The sequence below is a fragment of the Podarcis filfolensis genome, assembly GCF_964270895.1.
Source record: "Podarcis filfolensis genome assembly, chromosome: 12".
Lineage (NCBI taxonomy): Eukaryota > Metazoa > Chordata > Lepidosauria > Squamata > Lacertidae > Podarcis > Podarcis filfolensis.
In genome coordinates, this window is record NC_139614.1 from 42,602,410 (window position 1) to 42,617,204 (window position 14,795).

Below are 14,795 nucleotides of genomic sequence, written 5' to 3' on the forward strand. Positions count from 1 at the left end.
TTATGAAGCTGCAGCTTTCTGCTGGTTAAAAGATTGGTTACTTCTTGAAGATACGGATGTCTTGGATTTGGAAGGTTTTAATAATGCGTTTGGATGGCATGCATATTTATGGTATGATAAAGCTAAGATAAATAAGGCCTTCAAGAACCATATTGTCAGAAAATCAGTTTTTAATGTCTGGACAAAATATAAAGACTTACTGGAGAATAAAACTCCGAGGTGGCTGTCACCCCTGGAGGCTAAGGCTCGGAAAAGAGCCAATATGGAGGCCAACTGGCCAAAATATTGGGAGATAATAGATAAGGATGGTGACAACTGGAAATTGCAGAGTTTAGAAAAGATGAGAGACAAAGTGCGAGACTGGTTACACTATGCTCAGATTAAAGAAGTGTTTAAAAACGACAAAAAGTTAGGATTCCAAGTGGAAAAGTCAAAGTTAGAAACTGAACTGTTAGAACCTAAGACTAAGGTACTTTCAAGAATGTATAACTTGCTGCTGAAATGGAACACACATGACGAAATGGTAAAATCAACAATGATAAAATGGGCGCAGGATATTGGGTATAATATTATGTTTGAAGATTGGGAAAGGTTGTGGACCTCTGGGCTGAACTTCACTGCATGTAATGCGTTGAAGGAAAATGTGATGAAAATGATGTATAGATGGTACATGACCCCTGTCAAACTGGCTAAAATATACCATTCGTCTGATAGCAAATGTTGGAAGTGTAAGGAAAATGAAGGAACATTTTTTCACCTCTGGTGGACCTGCCCTAGAGTGAAGGCCTTTTGGGAGAAAATATATAATGAATTAAAAAAGGTGTTTAAATACACCTTTACTAAGAAAGCAGAGGCCTTTCTCCTGGGTATTGTCGGCCAGAGTGTGTTAAAAGAGGACAGAACATTCTTTTTGTACGCAACAACAGCAGCAAGAATATTAATTGCCAAGAATTGGAAAACTCAGGAGCTACCCACTGTGGAAGAATGGCAGATGCAACTGATGGACTATATGCAACTAGCCGAGATGACCGGCAGAATTCGAGACCAGGGAGAAGAAAGGATGGAAGAAGACTGGAGGAAATTTAAGACTTATTTACAAAAATATTGTAATCTGGCTGAGTGCTGAATAGGATGCCAGTGCAGACAATTGTCTACCATTAAAATAGATTTAAAGTCGAATTATATGTCAAACCAAATTAAGATTATTAATTAAGATGAGTTAAATGATAATTTGCTTGAAAATAATTTAATAATGATGTAAGTGTATGCGGGAGGTGTGGGGGAGTCCCATGTAACAATTGAAAGATGTTAAATGGACAACGATAAGTGCTTATCTGATATATGTTTTATTTGAAAACTTTAATAAATATATTATAAAAAAAAAAAAAAAAATAATACTGAGCTAGACAAACCAATGGTCTGACTCAATACATCTTCCCTTCTTTCTATTTACAAGATGAAGAGGAATCTACGAGTGCATGTGGGAAAGAAACAGAGCAATAGCATTTGGACTGAGACAATTTTACCAGTTGGTGGGAATCACAAGTGGGGAGAGTGAAGCTGCACTTGCGGGCTTCCCATATGCATCTGGTTGGCCACTGTGAGAAAAGAATGCTGGACTAGATGGGCCATTGGCCTCATCCAGCCATCTCTTCTTATGTTCTGACCTTGGTGAGAGACTCAACATGGCCACAGCCAGGGTCTAGACATATGATTTAAATCATGGGAGGATAACACTCAAGAGGAAGAAAATCCCACAAGGGTGTCTTTCCTCATCCTGGTGATAAAACCCCACAATAATAAAGAATTAAATGGCTTACGATTTGCTGGTGGTGGGGTGCCCCACTCCACCTAATGGTAGGGCCAGGAAGGGAACGCTATCCATTTTCTAAACACACCCAGGACCGCAATGCCACATCCAGCAGTAGCAGCGTACAAGAAAATCCCCTCTGCCGTTGGCTGTTCTTCCTCATAAATCAGTCTTTTATTTGCAGCTCTCCTACTGAGAATAATTTTAGCGTTCTCACTATCCTTCCTGATGAATCAGAATAATTTCTATGCTTATCTCTGTCTTTATTGACTTCTTTTTTAAAAAAAAAAAAACATTTCATAAGATCCATTCACTTTAAGAACTTGTTTCATTGGTATTTGTTATAGACAAAAATCCATCACACGAGCAATTGCTTTGTATTTTTTAACAGAGCGGCTATATACATTCCTAAATTAGATGCTCATCACTGATTGAAAACCTGATAATCTTAACACAGAGGCGGGGAACCTTTCTGGCTTTGTTACCAGTTATATTGTCATAATAGTACAGGCAAATTGGGCTTTGCAATCCAACCCTTGTCCCCTTTTACAACTTGATTGCTGGTAGTTTAGTCAATCATTATGAGAACATCTTTAGCCTCCACTAAAGCTCTCATACTCCCCTCATCCTCTTTTGCATGGAGGAATTTGGCACCTTTCGTTTCTATTTTAGATTAACTGCAGCTGTGGTGGTTTGTTGGAACAAGTCATCTTTAAACCATAGTTTATGAAGCTGGCTTTTTTCAGCTAAGCGTAGTTAAGTTTAAACACTGTTTGGATGTCACTCTCAAATCGAGTTAATCTTAAATGGAGCTTTCTGTTTCTCATTTCTGCCAGAGTCAGAGAGGGGAGGGAAGAGTTATTTTATTTGTTATCATTTATGCAACTTATTTTAATTTACAGTAGCAACATAAAATGACTTACCATAGAGCTATGAGCCTAAGGCTGGATCTAGACACGTCAAAAAATGTTTAAGGAAAACGTGTTGTGAACCTCATAATGTGTCAGGGAATCTGAAGATTGGGGAATGCAGTCGCAGGCAGATCAGCTCCCCTCAGAAGAAGGGGGAATATTCACACACACACACACACACACACACACACACACACACACCACCTCCAGCATTTTCAGAAGCAGAGAGAGAGCCAGACACAGACACAGAAGTTGATCAGCTTAGAGAAGAGGAGTTACCAAGCTACGAGATAATGACAAGGGAACCAGAAGGGAGGGAATAGCTAGAAGAGATGTCAATCAAAAGTGAGGGGTACCCCCTCTCACCACGGACTCAGAGGTCTGAACGAATCAGAGAATAAAGGAGGCAGAGGGAGGGAGGGAGGGACTTTCCGTTGGCACCATTCTTGCTGTGGAAGTCAGAAGGAGGAGTTAGAGCAGGCAATTGCCCTCCTTGTGGAGAGCTGTATATTGTGCTTGCAACATGATGCTGTAATAAAAGGACTATAAATATGTCAACTGCTCGTTAATTCTTATCTATGAAGTTACCAAAGGGAGGGGAAGGACTCTCCACGCTTGACATAATGGGAAATCACATTGCCGAAAGATGGAACGCCACAGTGTCATCTGGTGTCGCAATGTTATAACACATTTAAAACGCTTTTAAAAAACGAATGCAGCTGAGTCCTAAGACTCAACTGTGGCTCATTATCCTAATGATTAACAATGCTATAGTGTTTCTGTATATCTGAATGCAGCCTCTCTGTGTAACACACAGAAAGAAAAACTAATGCTTCCCTTTACCTGTTGCTGGAAACTCCAGGAGAAGAGAGTGCTCATGTGCTCAGATCCTGCTTGTGGTTTTCCCACAGACATCGGGTTGGCCACTGTGATACCAGAATGCTGGATTACATGGGAGATTGGCCTGATCCAGTAGGCTCTACATATGCTCTTAAAGAGAGTGCACAACTTCTGCAAGATGTGCCCTTTACCTTCTTCAGGCATTCAACCTGGACACACAAGGGCACAAACATGTGGAGAATGAGCTGTGTGCATGCCTTGGCCCTGACCCTACTGGGTCTGTCTGCTCCACCTTCTTGTTTAGAGTGAACATCTGAAGGGAGCCTCTAAGCCAGGGGTAGGCAACCTAAGGCCCATGGGCTGGATGTGACCCAATCACCTTCTCAATCTGGCCCATGGACGGTCTGGGAATCAGTGTGTTTTTACATGAGTAGAATGTGTCCTTTTATTTAAAATGCATCTCTGGGTTATTTGTGGGGCATAGGAATTCGTTCATTTTTTTTTTTCAAAATATAGTCCGGCCCACCACATGGTCTGAGGGATAGTGGGCTGGCCCACGGCTGAAAAAGGTTGCTGACCCCTGCTCTAAGCCTCTAATCCACAATGGGTTTACAAAGCTCCTTGCAGACAGGAACCAATTGCAAAGAAGTTTATAAGGCATCCTGGCCAATGCACTTACAGAAGGCCATTCAGACCTTTGCACTGAACACACAAAGGCCAGGCCTGGAAGGGACAAACTTAGAGATGTCTGGGGTGGGACCAACTTTAAATACCATTTGAAAAAGGGTGATTAAAAAAACACTTTGCCCTCTGCTAGGGGAGCAGCTGCTGCAGATGTTCAAATCTTGGGGGATTCCCTTAATATCTGCTGCACCCTCTCACCTTCTGGTTGGAATGAAGCAATCCTGATGATGTGCATATGGTGACCACGTAGTTTGCTGATGAAATGCAGATTTTATTGATTAAGGCTAGCTGTTGAATTCAACAGGTGGAACAATATGTGGATGCAACCAATTTGCAGCTCTGTCAGCTGCTCTCTTCAGATGCTCATTAATATGGAAGGGGTTTTGCTTGGTGAGCTCAAAAGCTGGAGACAAATCCCGCAACACATCCCCAGCCTCCTTCCCTTACTCTTCTTGCTGCAGGCTTTGGGGTTGATTAAATAGGCCAGGCAGAGGAGCAGAACGTACCTGCCAGTTGGCAACCTGAATTGCTTCCTGTCTTCTCTTCTTAATCCATTTGCTGCTCTCGCCGTGATTGCAAAGACCCTGCTCTGCAGAAATGCTGCCATTGGCTCCCTAGTCTGTGCCACATTTGATCTCAAGAGTATTTCACTGTCTAAAATATTGTATTATAAATACCTTAGCATACTAGGAGTGGAGGAAGGGTTTCCCCTGCCTCTGTTCCTATAGAAGTAGCAAAGATGTGCCTGGTGCGTTACTGCGTGTTTGTATAAGAAACAGAAACTCAATGACGAGAATAGCAAATCTGAATCGATTAAACCCCAAAGAACACAATGATTATGAATGAGGTATGTGTGCAGATCCGAGGCCTCATCTGCCTGATATACTTAAAGCCGTATCATAACTCTTTAAATAGTTATGGCTTGCCATAATGAATCAAAGGGACTGTAAGGGTTCTGAGAGTTGTTAAGGGACCCCTATATCCCCTCACACAACTACAATTGCCAGAACGGTTTAACCGTCTGTCCCTCTTTCCAGGGGACTCTGAGAATTGTAGCTTTGCAAATTATTATCACTCTGAAAATTGTAGCTCTGGTACTTATTTATAAGTGAAGCTGTCCAACAACATCCAGAGGGTCACAGGTTCCCTGTCCCTACCATGCATCAAATATAGCATGTCTAATTTAGGATGCCCAGAATACATAGTATTTTTTATTTTATTTTACAAAAAGAATTTGCTGGAGATGTTTCTTTCTTTCTCTACAATTATTTTTCCTCTAGCTAAAAGAAAATAGCGAAACCAGACAGAAAGGACAGGAGGTCACAGGAAAGCTCTGTTCCCGCTAGATGAATTTATTGATTTTATTTAGGTTGTTTCTGGGCCACCTAATAGCATGTTTCTCCAGGTATCCTAAAAACAAAAAGGACCAAAAAAATAATTTAAATCACAATTCCATTTTAAATACAAAAAAGACAAGTGAACAGAACATGGTAGAATGGACGGTACAATGTTTCTGGGACACCACCTTCCTATGACTGTAGCTACATCAGGGCTGCTGTGTCTATAGGCAAAAATATGTGAAGAGTTGAGAGGCATCTAGTCAGGCATGCAGAGTATTTGAAATGAAAAAAGAAGAAGAAAAGATTGTTCTATACCCATTAGTGAGAGAATGGAAAGAACAGAATAACACTTGTTTCATCAGTGCACATTAAATCTGCACCCTCTGAGCAAACATCAATCGAGTCATTAATGTATAGAATGAGACTTTACAAGCATAGTGTACAAAAATGCAATTCAAAGCAATGATGGCCAAGTACAGGTCTCGGGGGACTCCTAGGGTAATAGGCAAGAGATCAAATTCTCATCCTAGAAATATGACTCTGAGATGATAAGAACTCACACTGTGAACCGTTTGCATTGAGCACTCAAAGGATTTTTCTTAAATGTCTCACTTTTGACTGCTAGAAGTAAATGAATGGTGCTTATTTCCTTCTGAAATCATGTTCTATTATACCATGCAGCCTTTGAGAAAATGTATGGCCTTTCTGGGCTCATGCATGCACACAGAGCTTACATGGCTAAAAGAGGTAGGGGGAAAGTGAGAGAATGCTAGCTCCTACATTGAACTGGGAGAATCAGTCTTGGCACATTTATATTATTGCTGTGCCAACAATTTCTCCCATCTTCCTTTCAGACCATTCTCCATCAGTTAATAAGCAGAATTTTGTTGAGTGGGGTGCATCGTTTTATTTTATTTTATTTGCATTTGCTGTATTTTAATGTGGTCAAGGGGTGTCCCTTTTTTAATCCTATGCACCATGCTGCCAATGGTCTGCACTCTGCTGCCTTCCTGGAACCCATACTTCATTTGAAATCCAGAGGAAGACATCAAGATGCAGCTCCTCTCATGGCCACAGAAAGGATGAGCAGCTAGAGCAGCTGCAGACTGCTGGACAAATTGTAACAGAAAAGATATACACATATACCACCCTTGGCCACCTTGCAACAACAAGGTAAACTCAGAACACCACACCTGTCACAATCTCCAAGCGGTGTGAGATTCCAGATGCTTACCCAGGGTTCATGTTTCCTTTGGGAATGAGGAACAATGGAGGCTGTGGTGTCTTTAAGATATATGGTTTACACATATATGCAACCTGAGCCTATGATGGACGGGTTCACAACATCAATACCCCCAAAAGGTCTTGCTTCTCCCACAACCACAGCCTTTGATTCAAACAGAAATCAAACATTGCTCTCAAAATTAGCTCTGACTTGCTGCTTTACTTCTAGGTCACATCACTGCACTCTCAGCTTCCAACTCTGACTTTGTCCTTCTAACCAACCATGAACTTAATCCATTTGCTGTCTCACACAGAGCCCCTTTCCTTTGTTTCTTAGTGGCCCGTCACCCAGGCTATCGCCTCAACACAGGAAGGTAGCCTGGCTTATCTTTTAGCACTTGCTGGACCCAGGGGTTAGAAGTCAGATACTGGCAATCCTTCATCTCCAGAGTCAGACTCTTCCCAGGCGTTCAATTCAGCCACGTACCTGACATGGACATATGATTTAAAGAAATTGTATTAAATTAAAGTAATTTGGCTCAATTTGTAAGAATTTGGAAAATTAATAAATAATAATAATTTTAAGATGGTGGCAGCACAGATTTGCAGGTAGCAAGCAATTAATTTGAAGTAATAATCTACAATCGTATTCCTTTAAATACAGTTTTCTAAAAATACTACTTGGGAGTGATCCTCTCTTGGTTCTTTGATAGTTTCCAGTTGCACTTTCCTACAAAAGAGACGTGATATCCAAAATATTGGGGGAGCAGGGGGAACAACTTTTGATACATGACCATGACAACATTTATCATGGAGCAAGTTATAAAAGCGTTTTTTATCACACAAGCATTTTAATGAGACACACAGAGAAGCAACCAGTGCAACTGTTTTGTTAATGATAAGACCCTGAAGCCAACACTGAAATATGGTGCTAATTTATTCACTCCACACACATATCGTGATGTTGTTATTATTCTGTATGCTGCTCAGTTGATCTCCGGAGGCTGTGGTAGCCATATATGACACAGAAAGAGCCCTTGCTGATAGACTGGACATCCAGCGCTGTCAAGAAAATTTCATCCTATCCCACCGGCCGTTTCTAACGAAACCACTGAAGCATTCCTGAGGTAGCTAGCATCATAGTGTATGCCATATGGCAGGTTAATCAATACCACTTTTCTCCCTTTTCTCCCAGCTTAACTTGCCGTGGGTATAAATCAGTTTAAATGAATAAGGTTATATAAATTGTGTGTGATGTTTAAGTTTCAAATAACGAGAAGATAACCAGTCTTGAGAGAAGGCATGAAATCTATGGAGTATTGGGTGATAAAATATGCACAGTTTGATTGTCCCGTAGTGACCATTCGTTCAATGCTTGCTTGCCAGAGTCCACTGTTCCCATTTCTGAGAGTAAAACCTTAATTTCACATTAAACACCCTAGGGGGTTATACATGGTTGCCAGGTTTAATGCTCTGTACTGAACTGCAGCCCCCAGTGAGTCCAACTCAGGGTTTGCTTAATTCATAGACGAGATCAATCAGCTGCACCATGGGCCCAGTAATGAAACTTAGGTTCAGCAATAGGAATGTAACTTTGATGGTTGTGGAAAACTTCCAGCACAGGTCCTGTGATATGTTGACCCAGTTTGAATGTAGCATGGAAGTGCTGTTTAGTGTTACATACAGTAAGCAAGGACAAACAAGCCCCGGGCTTGCAAAGTCCTCCTTCCCTCCCTCTTCTCTGTATTTATGATGTGGTTACAAGAAGATTGAAGCATCTGACCCCTGTTTAGCCATGGCATATTATGTTGTCCTCATCCAGAACTGCTCACTATTGCCCCATGTAATGAACTGCATGTCTTCAGCCTCTCCACAAATATTGTTCTGGTTTTGGTCCAACTCCATGTGTCCAGGGTGACCATTGGCTCCTCCTGTGTAGGGAGGAGCATAAGAAGACTTCCCATCTCATTGGAGTCTTGCCTGAGCAACAAGGTCTATCTGAGCTCAGGGCTGGCTCACACATGGAACAAGCTGAGGCAGCCACCTCAGGCAGAAGAAGCCCACAAGGCATTGTCCCCATCACCACCAGTGGAGAAGGGGTGCCAGCAGCCCAGGCAGTTTCCGGTGAGATCTTGTGCTCTCCATGAAGATCTTGCAAGAGCTCTGTGAGATATCACTGGAACTTCTTGTCACTGCTGCCACTTGACGAGTGCTGCCGCACAATGGAGGTAAGGGAAATTTTGGCGGGGGTGGCATGGCAGCAGGGCAGGGTGGCACTTTCTCATTTTGCCTCATTTGGCAAAATGGGATGTGCAGCCCTTGCCTGAGCACTAACTAGTGAACCTTTATGTGTCTGAGATCTACTTTGGTCTTGACACCTAGATTGTCCTTAGGTCTGCTCTCCTAAATTGCTGTCTGATCCTGCTCTTCAGTCATGACTCCTGGCTTGTTCTCCAACCCTGATTGCTCTCCCATCCAGACTCCTGGTTCTCAGCCCCTGGCTCCCTCTAGATATGACCCAGTCCTGACAGTCTGAAAGGACATTCTGTGGTTAATGTAAATTATGGTTCACTGAAACAAGTTAAGCTCAACACATAATTTATCATCTTGGAAAGTTACTGCACCATGGTTTGCAGTAAGCACAGCTTGGTCTTTGGGGCGTTAAAATAGACTGTGGTGAGAATTAAATAGAAAGTGGTTGTTTCCAATCTCCTCCTTATAGCATCACCGGAATGGAATGAGGAGGATGGCACACACAAGGCTTAGCTCATTCAGGCAACACTTATTTATGGTTTAGCACTAACGTAAAGGACTCCTGGATGGTTAGGTCCAGTTGAATTAGACTATGGAGTGCAGTGCTCATCTCTGTTTCCAGGCTGATGGGGCCAGTGTTTGTCCATAGACAGCTTTCTGGGTCATGTGGCCAGCATGGCGAAACCACTTCTGGCATAATGGGACACCGTGACGGAAGCCAGAGTGCACAGAAACACCGTTTACCTTTCCGCCACAGTGGTACCTATTTATCTACTCATGCTGGTATGCTTTCGAACTGCTAGGTTTGCAGGAGCTGGGGCAAAGCAATGGGAACTCACCCCGTGACGGGGATTTGAACTGCCGACCTTACCATCGGCAAGCCCAAGAGGCGCTGTGGTTTAGACCACAGTGCCACCACATCTGAACCAAACCACTGACAGTCCTATATCTAGATCATCTAGATCTATACAGTGGTACCTTGGTTTAAGAACAGATTAGTTTATGAACAACTTGGATTAAGAACGCTGCAAACCCAGAAGTAGGTGTTTTGGTTTGTGAACTTTGCCTTGGAAGCAGAACATGTTCTGCTTCCTGTTGAGTGTGTTCCATTTGTAAATTGAGTCCCCCGCTGCTATGGGAAAGCACACTTTGGTCTAAGAATACTTTGGTTTAAGAACAGACTTCTGGAACGGATTAAGTTCGTAAACCAAGGTACCACTGTATATCAAATATAAGTGTTTTCTTTTCAGTCTGGAATAATGAGACATTTTCTCAAGGTGATACATGCAAACATAGACATTTAGCATGCTCAAATCTGGATACCAGGCAACACCACTGCATGTTTCTTATCATTCCTGTGCCTACATCCTGATGCATTGAAGCACATTCAGTCATTGAATACTGCTGGTGGAGGCTGCAAGTTTGTGCAAGAAATCATTCCATTGCAGATGGAAGCTTTCAGGCCCAGGGTGGAATCTGTCCCTCTGTACCATTCACTAATGTTTCAGCAGCAAACGCCTATCGTTTGTACAAAGCACTATGCCCCACAATTTCACATTCTCCCAAGCAAAAGAACACTTTGGAATTTTGTGAATCCAAGAAGGAAGAAGGAAGAAGCAACAAACTCCTTTGATAACCGCCCAGACAATAAAGCAAGTGACTAATGTGGTTCAAACAGCATTGGCATATTGCAGCCCGCCTGATAGCTTCCTCCTGCAGCTTGCCAAAATTGGATAGGAACAGCTGATCCGAGGGTGTCTGCTACACACTCCTTTTCCGTATCAGTATGTTTTATCATATGATGACCGCAGAGCACATGCTCCCAAACAATAACAAACACTGTTTGAGCATTCTAAGGAGTCATTGTTCTTCAATCAGATGATAACTATTTGCTCTGAACGTATCAAACCCAAGTGGCCTTTGTTTTCTCGTTTGCCGGATTTCTTTTTCTTTCTTTTTTAAAGCAGAGTGACCTCTATAGAGAGACAGAGAACATTTGCTGCACAACAGCTAGCCAATAAATCGCTAGCTGTGGCACAACGTGACAAATTTGGACAACTTTCTTGTGACCTGCTTTTACTATTATTTTTTAAAAAATCACACAGCATGACTCATGGTGATGTGGAAGGAAAGAAGAAAACAAACAATCAGGAATAGATGCTTAATGGGGGACACCCTTAATTTATTTATTAGAAGGACTGGAGGCCTGCATGGCAAAGCTATCCATACCCAGACTGCGGCTGCCATAGAACTACCCATTCTTTTTATTATTTTGTGCAGTATAGTTGTGTTGTTTCCCCCCTCCACTGAAATGCATCCACAGAGCAGCTTGCAAAAGAAAGTTACACCATTCTGCAAATCTCAGTGCCAATATGCAATATAAACCCAGATGAAAGAATAGGCAGGACTGTGACGGAGTTCACATGTGGGGCAACAGAAGGCTGCCCCAGTACAGTAGTAGTACTATTCCACACTATTAGTGATCATGCTCTGACCCAAGGATGCCATCAGACTGGCAATGAACCCTGATCCCCAGAGTTGTCACGACGACAGATTGCAAACTCATTATGCGGCACATCTGGATGGGTGAGAGAGGGAATGGGCATAGTAACATGGGCGAATCCTATTGCCTTTGGACACCCTGCAGCCAGTGGAGGCTGGTTGCTTAGGGCAAATGGTGCACTGCCCCACCAACCTCATTTTGCCCTCAGCCAGTCCCTGCCTGCCTGCCTTCTTGCTTACAACCAATCAGGGGATGACTCTGCCTGCCATTGGCTCTGGTTCCACCTACTATTGGGCTTGTGCCTCCCTACCAGCACCAATGAACAACTACCTCAAAGAGTTGCTGTTGTGAGGATAAAATGGTGGGGGAGGAGAACTATGTATGCTACCTCAAGGTCCCTTGAAGAAAAGTTGGCTGGGACAGATCTACACTCCTGGTTTTTAATATCATGGAAGGGTTAAGGAATGGTTTTGATAATGTAGTTTTCATAGACGAACTCAGCCCTCCAGATGTTTTGAGACTACAGTTCCCATCATCCCTGACCACTGGTCCTGTTAGCTAGGGATGATGGGAGTTGTAGTCTCAAAACATTTGGAGACCCGAGTTTGCCTATGCCTGATGTAGATGGACACATGAAATCCTACTTTTTACATTCATAATGTGTTAATACCTTGGTTTTTTATTGCCTAATTTTAATTGTTTTCTGCTGCTGTATCGTTGAAAAACTGCTCATATGTCTCTATGTAGCATTTTACCTTTTTTTTACTGCCTTCAAACACCGACCCCTCTCCAATGGTATTTGAGGGGTAGGTAACAAAGGACATGGAGGGAGGGAGGAAGAATTAAAATGTGATGCCAGAGGGTGGAGCAGAGAAACTAGCAACCAGCAGCAGGGAAAGAAACAGTATTTTGGGAATGGTGTGGCTGGGTATTACTTACATTTGATGGGAAAAACCATTGCAAATAATAACAATAACAAGTATGCCCTGTGACATTTTAGAGCGGCATGCCTAATATTGTTCTAATGGGGGGGAATAAAGTTAAACAGGTCAGTGTAGATCTAGCCTAGAAATGTAGTAAAATAAATAAATAAGGTCCTAGTTTCAATCCCCGGGATATCCAGGTCAGACTGAGCAAGACTCCTGGTCTGAAGCCCTGGACAGCCTCTGTCAGTTGCTGCAGACAAACACTGTGCTGGATGAACTGACGGTCTGACATGCTACAAGACTGTTTTCTATTTCTGTACAAAGAAATGGGGCAAAGGATCAGAAGAAATAAAGGACAGAGTGTGAGCAAAAAGTATGTGAAGGCCCAGTGAGCTGTAAAGTTTTTATTGTCATTAGTTTTGGAAAAATCTGCATAACTGAGTCTTGACTAACGTGGTCATCCCAGACGCAGAGCAATAAAAGATTTATAGTACCTTTTCCACCTCGCATATTCTCTGTATGCACTCGCTTGTGTTGAATGTGAAATACCTCTTAAAATGCCTTCCTTCCGCCCAGGTCAAAAATTCCTTACAAAAATAGCAGATATCCTTACACTGTTGGTTTTTTTAGCAGGACATTGTTAACTCCCCACCTCCACCTTCTAGGAAGCAGCGAGCTAGCTGGAAATACATGTATATGCACCACAAAACCTTGACTACAATAATGGGAAGAGCAGCACAACTTTATCTTATGATCCAAAGAAACTGATGTGGCTTAATGGAGCATCAATAAAAGCAGATCAGAATGGGACATGAAGTTTTCTTGTGGCTGGAACTGAGCTAAGTTTCACTCAGGGTACACCCACTTAAATTAGTGGACCTAAATTCTCCAGTGGAGATAGATAGATTAGATTTTAGTGACTTTTTCCTACAATTTAATTTTATTATCATGTATACTGCTTAGGCCAGGCATAGGCAAACTCGGCCCTCCAGGTGTTTTGGGACTACAACTCCCATCATCCCTAGCTAACAGGACCAGTGGTCAGGGATGATGGGAGTTGTAGTCCCAAAACATCTGGAGGGCTGAGTTTGCCTATGCCTCGCTTAGGCAACTCTTTGCAGTTCACAAAACTTTCTAAATAAATTTATACTACTTTTTTTTTTAGGGCACAGATCCACATAGAAATAATGGGTTTAAAGACAAGGAATTATTTTTACTCATGAGGTCCTCAAAGGTCCTTTGGTCTATGTGTAAAGCTAGTTTGCTTCCTTAATCCTCTTGAAGTTTTAGGGTGGGATAGCAACGGATAAATCGGACAATGGGCCATTACCCTTACTTCAGCTTTGTTTAGATAGGAGATGATTGTGCTTCATTTGCAACTGAATTGCAGTAGTGCAGAAGTTTCCAAAGGGAAAGATCTCAAAGGTGGGTGTGAACAAAAGTAATTTCTCCATGGAAAAGGTTCAAAATGTGTGTGCGTGTGTGCGCGCGCAATAAAATGCTATTCCGTATTGTTTTCCACATTGTGTTGTCATTACATTGAAACTCATCTGGTACTTCTTAAGTAATAACAAGGAGACAACCCTCCAAGCTCCACACAGTTTTAATATTCTAGTAGAAACAGTATGTGTTTTCTTAAAGCTGGGAGGAGTAGCCTCTTTCTACAAGGAGCACTTGAACAGGGTGTCGTTTCAAAGGCTTCCATCCAAAGGCCAAGTGATTTATATCAAAAGCATAGATCTACTACTGTGACCATCTGGAGTCTTTGTATCGGGTTCTGAGCTGGCAGAGAAGGCAACTAGCCCAACATTCAAGCCAAAGGAATTCTACTATGGCTGTTTAAACCTGTCAAGCTGATAGAAAGCAGAGAGTCAACAAGCAAGCAGCACCTAAAACAGAGACAAAGAAGGCAGGGGGATTGCGAAACTTGGAGAGATCAGAATGTTGCAAAGAATTAGTGTGCATAAATGACATTTCTGAGGGATTCCCCCCCCCCCTACCAATGTTTGAATACTTCAGTGACAGGCACTAGAAAAATACCATAAATAGTTCAGGTGAGAAGATTAGATAGACAAGTGAGGTATGCTGATGTTTTGACACCGGAGACAAAGGACACGATTCCTGCAGAAGACAAGCCTCGCTTTTGGGAGCCGGGTCCAGCTCTTGTGTTTGTCTCCCTAAGTGTGTGAATGAGAAATTCTCGAAGGGTTTTGACCCTACTGAGTAAGTGCAGCCAATACTTTGATGCACAGTAAGGTAAAGGTAAGGTATGGGACGCGGGTGGTGCTGTGGGTTAAACCACAG

General features: G+C 42.4%; 1 long non-coding RNA gene across 2 annotated transcripts in view; it reads left to right on the forward strand.

The window, feature by feature from the left end:
• The first annotated feature begins 8,536 nt into the window (after positions 1-8,536).
• Positions 8,537-14,795, forward strand: part of LOC310746269 — a 467,056-nt gene continuing 460,797 nt past the window's right edge. Inside the window, exons 1-2 of one of the 2 annotated variants that reach the window (XR_014540556.1) lie at positions 8,537-9,037; positions 10,313-14,010. This is a non-coding gene — a long non-coding RNA (uncharacterized lncRNA). Of the gene's footprint in view, positions 9,038-10,312; positions 14,011-14,795 lie in introns of those variants that run through there. The other variant, XR_014540557.1, reaches the window with a different exon arrangement.